Source organism: Juglans regia, chromosome 3, assembly GCF_001411555.2.
Source record: "Juglans regia cultivar Chandler chromosome 3, Walnut 2.0, whole genome shotgun sequence".
NCBI lineage: Eukaryota > Viridiplantae > Streptophyta > Magnoliopsida > Fagales > Juglandaceae > Juglans > Juglans regia.
In genome coordinates this window covers 27,288,926-27,298,174 of record NC_049903.1, presented here as the reverse complement: position 1 = coordinate 27,298,174, position 9,249 = coordinate 27,288,926, and the positions used below count along the sequence as shown (strand labels likewise).

The 9,249-nt window shown below is 35.8% G+C and overlaps 1 pseudogene; it reads right to left on the bottom strand.

Annotated features, from left to right (window-relative positions):
- Positions 1-1,977: 1,977 nt before the first annotated feature.
- LOC108985809 lies at positions 1,978-9,249 on the bottom strand (annotated as a pseudogene).

The following is a 9,249-nucleotide window of genomic DNA, read 5'->3' as shown; positions in this document are numbered from 1 at the left end:
CCCTTTAATCTCAGTCCCAAACTATTATTGTTTTCTAGTCTTGCAAAGGAGTGTCATGGTACAAGCAATCTTGAAATGGTGACAGACTGGAACATTTAGTCAATTTTCTTGAATATTGATGAGTTTCAGATCGTTCGAGTCCCAGATTTTTCTTTCGGCTTGGTTGTTCCGTGCAGGTGTGTGTAACAGCCCTGTTTCTTGATATTAGTTTGGGGTGTAACCCGGTTTTGGAAATATTTTAGAAGGAAAATACTACTTGGAGATTTTTTATTTTAATTTGTTTTAGTTAGTGATTAAGAAAGTAATTTTTTAATAATATTGTAAATTTTTTTATTTTTTTTAAAAAATTTAAGTGTTAAAAAATTCACGAAAAAATAAGTAAAAAAAAAAGAAGCAAAATACACTAGTGGGAGGCGCCAACGGAAGCTCACAGTGGCTCCCAACGGCCATTTCAGAGCCGAATCGTCGTATACCGATTTTTAGATTTGAAGAACTGATACCATACTAGTTACACCCTTAAACCGATACTTCCGGTTTTATTAGTTTTGATTCAGTTTTTTCTATATATTATATAGTATATAATAATATAGTGATAATATATTGTAGTATATTATAATATATATAGTGATATAATATTAATATAACTACTAATACAATATACTATAGTGATAATATATAGTTATTTATATAGGATTTTAAAATTTAATATTATATTTTAATAATTTATCATATAATACAAAATTATTTTATATATAATTATATATAAAAATCTATATCATATAAAAAAATTATAGAAAAAATATTTTATACAAAATAAAAACTAATATATATATGAACCGGTCCGGTCCGGTGTTAGAAAAAAGAAAATTGGAACAAGACCGGTTTTGAGAAAAATGAAATCAGTACCAAACTAGAGCGAACTCTGTACCAGATCAAACCCACCAGTTCAATCCAATCCAGCTTACCAGTTTACCCTTTTTTTTTTACCCTTAATATTAATCATTTGTATTTGAATTAAAAGATGGAGGTAAGAAAATCAATTCCCTGACTGTTGGAGGTGGTGCTCAGAATCTCAAAGAAAACCATTACACTTTGTTACATTTCCTAATGGATATTTCATGCGGCTAACTGAGTTTTATGTACAGGTAAGTAGGCCAAATCCTTTGAAACTAACTCTGATAAGACTTCCTATAAACGCAGATTTTGGAAATAGAGTTAACCAATTAAACCCATAACAGAAACTAAACCTGTTTATACAAGAGAGTAATCGGTAATCCCAAGGGTACATTACAGGCAAGTAGAGAATACTTGGGTGGGGTTTGAATAGTGAGAAGAGATGAAATGGTTTTAGATGAAAATTGAAAGTTGAATAAAATATTATTAGAATATTTTTTTAATATTATTATTGTTTTGAGATTTGAAAAAATTGAATTGTTTATTATATTTTATGTGAGAATTTGTAAAAATTATAATGATGAAATGAGATGGATTGATATGGTTTTGGTATCCAATTTGAGCGATTGAGTACCGGTTGAGCCTGGTAGACTCCGTTCACAATGCAAGCCTAATAAGGCATATACATATAGCAAGGTGTTCAAACGATTCAAACTGTTCATCCAAATATATGCCTTCCAAGTTCATAATGCTACTTTGTTAACTCTATTTCTAGTTCCTACAACATCTTTGATGATGAGAAATCTCAAAAACTGTATAAACACGACATGTCTTTCATCCGATTAAACCCTGAATTCGTTTAGTGTATCTACATCACATGAAATAGATAAATGATCAGTTTCTCAAAATGATGCATGGTGCCTAAAATAGTTTGCACTCAAGGGTCAAGAAGACCAAGACCCTTACCCATACCACTCAATGAGTTCCTACAACTTAAGCAAAAAGAAAAAAAAATGAAGTTAAATCATGCACCAGATGGCACTGCTACGATAAAGAACACATTATAACATTTAAGAAAGGTAGTGTTCCTAAAATCAATAGTATCTTCACATTCCTTCACCACCCCACTCTCCCTCTCAAAAAACTAGAGAAAAGACACTTAAAAAGGTTATTACAAGAGAAGAAGCGAAGAGAAGCATAGGTTCCTATGTTGTTTCCAACGAATCAAAAACCATAGTGGAACTCCCATATCTTTAAAGTTCCACATGCTGCCTGAAAAACGGAATCTATGCCATGGAATGGATGAAGAAGGCAAGATGGCAGAGCCTAGCACCAGCCCAGTTTCTCACTTGAGTGAAATTGGTTATTCCACTAATAAAAATCATATAAACTAACTCAAAAATCATACTTTGTTCTCCCACTACTTAAGATGAGGCATAACATATCCGATAAGTTAGCGGACAAACGGAAGAAGTTCCAAGACTCGAACATTAGGCGTTTCCTTGATCCTTTAAAATGAACAACCTGAATCCAGGACATAAAAGACAGATAAAAGATGATAAAATCATGTTTAACTTCTCTTGTTATGGAACTGAAACCTTAAGTACAATGAATATTTAGCTGATGATCTTGGTCAAAGGTAGTTATATTACAATATATACCTTAACATCCAAGGGCATGCCGTGAAATTGTCCTGCACCTTCTGGTGGCGTCCAATTGTATACATCACATGGTAAAAATAGTACTGAGACACCACCAATTTTCTCTAGAAAAACTTGCTGTTTGGTAAATTTTGTTGTGTCAAAGGAAGGGTCAGACTTTACAATCCATGAAAGTGCTAACTGATCACTGAGCATTCAAGAGGCACTCATGTACTTTGAACTGTAAACTCTCAGTACTTCTCGTAGAAAAAGCTTTGCCCTGCATCCAACCTTACATCTTATTTTCTCCTTCTGTTTCCAAGAAAGGTAAGGAGAACAATAGAAGAAGAATGAAGATAAATAAAACAAAAGAGGAAATCAGTTGTTCACTGAAGGGTAAAAAACAATTAAATGAAAAAATAATAACAATTTCCATCAATGGTAACGATGAAGGCGGTACTGGCTATGATCTCCAAAGTAATGTTGCAGTTGCTATACACGAAATGCAAAAGGTAGTCCTCTCATATGAAGAGCACTACTGGACAATAATGAACAGATGTGTCATCAATCCTCTCCAAATCCTCTCTAAATCTTAGGTAGAAATTCGTCCACTTGACAGAAAAATTTGATTGAACCCTTCCTACCCCATAATTTCCCAGATTAATTCATTTATGCAACTGACTCATGCTGTTTAGCAAGGTCCAGATTTCAGCTTCCTATCTATACATTTTTCGCTGTTTAGTTGCAGCCAAACTATCATACAAGGAAAAAAAAGAAAGAAAGCAAAGAAAATTCCTTAGTGTACCTCACAATCTCATCAGCAGTACCCCTCACTGCTATGAATCCTGAATTTAAAGGTTGTGCTTTGTTGTTCCGGAAGGTGAGAGCCAGATGAAAACTTGAATAATCCTGAAATATCTGTCCTAGATCATCAACCACTGCTATATCTGAGTCGGTGAAGATCTAATGAGTGACATGCTCCGTATGAGAAAGCTCCTCAAGCCTTGTTTCTAGAAAAGCCTGAATAAAAAGAATGTATAACTAAAACCTTGGGTACAGTAAACATTAATCTCTTTTAATTTGACATTGTTTCGTATAAACACGGGCTTCCTTAATTGGGTCTCAAGTATAATAAAAACAGTTACAGCCAACAACAGAACGAGACTACAATAAACACGGACTTCCTTAATTGGGTTTCAAACACTCCCTACCCTTGTGGAAATGAGAGGGAAAAATTTACAAAACTTACAATAAAATTGGGACAGAAAGCAAAAACTCATTGGAGTCACAAAATGACGATTAATATGGATGTAGAGACAGAGCATATAGATCACTCAATCACAGGGTAAATAAACGTTGAAAGTTCAAGATTTTTTAAACTATTGGAACATTGCTCAAGAAGCATAGCCATTGACCAACAACAGAATTCTTCAACCTCTTGTAAATGCAATGTGTTCTTACAATGTAAGACCCGATTCTTTGAAGCATCAACTTGTCTCGCACATAGTCACCTGAAGATACAACACATACTAAGAGGAATTAAAAACAAATTTAAATACCAAGGCTTGAACGAAAATTTTGTAAAGTTTCTTGGCAGTGTCTACAATATGTGCATATCAAACAAATAGCTAAGGTTTTACCAGAAATTACCTGAATGAAGTTAATGAAGATGTTCAACAAGGCCATAGACCTCTCCACCTATTATATGAAGCATTCCCAACAGTAATCAAGTTTGATGATCTATCATCAGCAAGACTGTTCAGGGGAGGATTATAAATGGCAAAAACAGTGACAAAGGCAATAGTTTCTCTGCCTCCATATAGATGGGAGGTTGAAAAGTGGGTCTTGTTCAGAGCTTTAATGCCTGTAACATACATCATGTACGCAACATATAAGACATTATAACAGTAGAGAAATAACCTTCATAAAGGAATTGAAAGCAACATTTTCTAATGGTTAGAAATAGTATATTTTGACTTACACGGAAGTAGATGCTCTCTATATAGATTACTAAATTTTATCCCATGCAAAAAACAAACAACTAAAAAATAACGACATTACAAGGCCCATAAGTCATGTGTTCAAGATTATTAAGATTGAAAATAACCAAATGATAGCGCATAGGTTAGATAAAAGGTAGGATTCTCCCATGCTCTCAAGAATAGCCCAGAGTCTCACTCTCCCCTCGACCCTTTGGGTGTTCCCATTTCGAGAATCTCCCAGCCTCTTGTAACCCCTAAACGCAGGGAAAAAAAACATTGAAATTAACCACTTAGTGCTGTTTGCATGCCCAAAAGAACTTCCAAATGTAAGCTGAATAGTTAATGGTTATATGTCATTTAAACTTGCAACAAGGCAGATCAAAGTCCAAGCATTAGCAGGTTTATAAGACCTCAAGACAGTATTGTGGGCTATGAAGAGCATGTTCTAAAGAGGACTATCACCAACGAGCTGATTGAAAAATTTCAAAAAATAGTAGCTCAAGTGCAAATAAAAACCGATAGATATTCACTATCAGAACCATTCAAAAGATACTGCTTCACATTTATTCATATTAGTTAATGCAATTCTTTTCTTTTATTTTATAAGAAGAAGTTTATTAAATCATGTAATTAGGCATAGCCCAAATACACAGGAACTGTACAAGAGAAAGACACCTAATTACACGCTAACCTGAAAAACAGTACAAAAGTCGTTAGACTATTCCCATCCATTACAATAACCGAAGCCCAAAGCAACAAAGTATGAAAAAAGAAAGCTCTAATCCCTTCCACTGATCGTTCTCTATTCTCAAAATAGCACCCATTCCTCTCATTCCAAATACATCACATAAGACAGAGAGGTACCATCTTCCAAACGGTTGCTATTTGACCATTTCCTAGAATCCCTCTCCAACAAACCAAAAAGTTCACCACCCTCTTGGGCATCACCCAAGCAATTCCCACCTTAGCAAAGACCTCATCCCACAAAGCCTTCGACATTAATTAATGCAATTTATAAAAGCAAATCACAAACAACATATTATAAAGACGGACTGCAGGAACCTTCACATTGCAAGCGATTGGGCATGCCTTGTCCAGCAGCAGGTCCAAGAACCAGATGATCATATTTGTTGCTACTTTTCTTCTGATGCAATTCCACAACTGAAATATGCAGCCAAAATATTCACTCTTGAGCCTATGCTAACCAAAAAACCCAAAAAAAAAAAAAAAAAAAAGGATAAAAAAAGAGGCAGAAGTTAGTAGCAGGAACAATCACCAGAAAGCAAATGAGAAAGGAAGAAAATGAGAGAAAGACAGAAGAGAAAACGACACTACCCACTGCATATCCTCATGGCTAACAAACCTCTCTGGAGACCTGCTGTCTCAAAGATCTGTAATATAAGGTATCCGATTGCTACACCTATGACCCTGTGCTTTATTAAGAATTCACGATTAATGGAAAAATTAAAACAAAAGAAATGCTTATATTAATAACCCCCCTGATAATCAGAGCAATTTCATAACAACATAATATTAGAAATGAGAAAAAGAATGATATTGTTAAAGGTGAAGTGGAACAAGTTCTATGAGCAAATTATCTAAAAAAAAGTGGTATGAGCAAATTGCCAGGTTGTAAGTTTAAAAGAATCCCCCTCCATAAACTGCAACTTCTAATCTTTTTCCAGATAATCCCATAATGCAACCATGTGTATGAGGCTGTGAGCTCCACATTAACCCAGAAGCAAAAAGTTTGTTCCAAATCAAACGAAAGCCTCTGCTCAAAGAAGCCAAAACGGACTCATGGAGCATCAGATCAAGTTGATGGATATCGCCAACTAATAAGCCTAAATATTAACCAGCCTCTCCTCGATTTCTTAGCAAACGAAGAAGATGGCTCCAAAGTAGCACATTAGGATGAGATTACAATACGTTGAGACATGCACATTGGGTTTTTAATATTCCTTTTCTTCTTTTCTTTTTCTTTTTTTTTTTTTTTTTTGCACGGGTTTTTAATATTCAAGTGAAGAAAAGCATTTCTTTCTTCCTAGAAGTTTTCTTGAGCATATTGTTAAGAACCAGCTTCTGGGTGTAGAAATTATTCTCATAAGCCACTGTATCAAATCCCACACTCCACACTCTACGTCTCAATCAATTTTACAGTTTAAATTTTTCCCTCGTTGAATCAACCGACAGTTAGAAGTGAGAGAGGGCGCGCTTGAGGAGAGAGAGAGGTCAGAGAGAGATCTTGAGAAGAGTGCGAGCTTGATGAGAGAGAGAACACTTGAGGAGAGAGAGAGGTTTGATGAGAGAGAGCTTTAGGAGAGAGAGAGCTAAGGAGTGAGAGAGCTTATCTAAGATTTGAAGGGGATAGATTCATAGTATAATTGCAGAAATAGAAATCACTTTCAGGGTAGCCAAGTTTTTTTTTTTTTTGTTTTTTAAATTCAAACTTCATTTCAAACAACATCACTATGGCCTTCAGCCATTACATTACATTGTTAAGGTATGGAACAGACACTACATTACTATGGCCTACAACATTTACATTAGTATGAGTTATAGCTATTTTATTTGAACAAAAACTTGATCTATGTCCTTCAGCCATAACTTGAGCACTTATATTTGGGTTAATAAAATCAATATCAATGATCTCACAACTCTGGTAAAGTGCTTGTTATGCTAGCTGGTGAGCCACCTGATTTGTAGTCCTTTTAACATGTTTTATCTCTCAACTTATATCTGCCAAGATTGAATGAACATTTTGCACAAGGCATTGAAGCATACCCTTTTCCTGAACATGTTGTTTTATTGCATTTACAACCTGAAGTGAATCTCCCTCAAAAACCACTTTCTACAAACTGAGATCTTTACATAACTTTGCGCTGATATTAAACCTCTAGCTTCTGCCATAGTAGCTTGTGAGCAGAATTATAATGGTTGCATGCACGAAACCAGTAGATCCCCTTGAGAGTCTCTAACTACAATCTCAACTCCAATTCTATGACCTCTTTCTCTTACAACTACATCCCAATTTATCTTAATCAAATCTGTCTCAGGAGGATTCCAATGAGTATAGCCTATTTGATCCAATCTGCCATGATTTCTTGAAATATATTAGAAATGAGTCATTTCAAATGACTAAAAGGGAGTAATAAGAGAGAAGTGTGACGCAGACGGAGAGAGATAACAACATACCGAGAAAGATAGAGAGAGAAGAAATTCTCGTGTCCTGTAGATGCACAAGGATTTATTATATTTTGTTTTAATATAATAAAACAAAATATAATAAAAAAAGAAATTTTCATCTGTTTTATTATATTTTGTTGGGGTCCAATCTGTCATCCCTCGTCATGGGCAGGCGTGGTATTAGCACAATACCCTCTGATTTACCTAAGTCTCAGAATACTCTAGAATAGTTTTACATTCTGTTATTTGATTCCCTATAACTACTTTGATTCCTTTGTAAAGTGCCTCTGACATGGTATCAAAGTTGATCAACTAACAGTCTCCTTAATCCATGGCTACGCCTAATCCTTCTTCCTTCTCTCATGTAGTAAGCATTAAACTCACAATTGAGAATTTTCTCCTTTGGAAAGTTCAGATTTCTGCATACCTTAGAGGACAAGATCTCTATGGATATGTAAATGGAACAATCCCTTGCCCAAATAAGTGCCTACCCTCTACTACAGAGACTCCACCCAAAACCAATCCAGAATTTCTTACCTAGACAAGAACTGACCAGCTTGTTCTTAGTGTCCTCTTCTCCTCCCTTTCTGATTCCATTGTTGGTCATGTTCTCATAACAACTACTGCTTGAGCCCTCTGGAATTCCCTCCAAACCCTTTTCGTCTCACAGTCTCAAGCAAAGGATTTCCAAGTACACTTTCAGCTCACCAATCTGTCCAAAGGAGACCAATCCATCACAAACTATTTTGGCTAGATTCGTCACCTTGCTGATACTCTTGCAGCTACTGGAAACCCTCTTCCAGATAAGGAATTTGTTTCTTATTTACTCAATGGGTCTTGGACCAACCTATGAATCCTTTATCACTTCAGTCACAGCTAGATTAGATCCCATCTCCTAAAATGAACTTTATCAACTTCTCTTGATTCATGAAAGCCAATTCTCTCATTCACCCAAACCACCTTCTGAAATTTCTGCTCTTATGGTGGTAATGATCAGAGTGGTCATGGATCCTCTCATGGTGGACAACAGGGTCGAAGCATAGGAAGATTCTCTGGTCGAAGTGGTCGTCTTCCTTCTGGGACCTTTTCTCAAACACCTGGTACTCAATGCCCAACATGTCAAGTCTGCCAAAAACAAGGCCATGTCGCCCTCCAGTGTCGTCACCGCTTCAATTACTCCTACCAATTTGAACCACCTCAATCTTTCTCTGCCAATTTTGTTGTACCTAGCTCGTACTCTAATCCAACGTGTTATCCCAACTCTGGTGCCACATACCATCTTACCCATGATCTTCAAAACCTCAACCTCACAAGTGAACCTTACTCTGGTACTGACACAGTGCACGTAGGTGATGGATCGTACCTTCCCATACAGAATATTGGTGACTCCTCTCTTATCTCTAGCTCATATTTTTTTAAATTGTAAAATCTCCTTCATGTACCTGATATCCCCAAAAACTTTGTCTCTGTTCTTCAATTGTGTCTTCAAAATTCTTGTTTCTTTGAGTTTCATGGAACCTACTTTTGTGTGAAGGACACTCGGACAT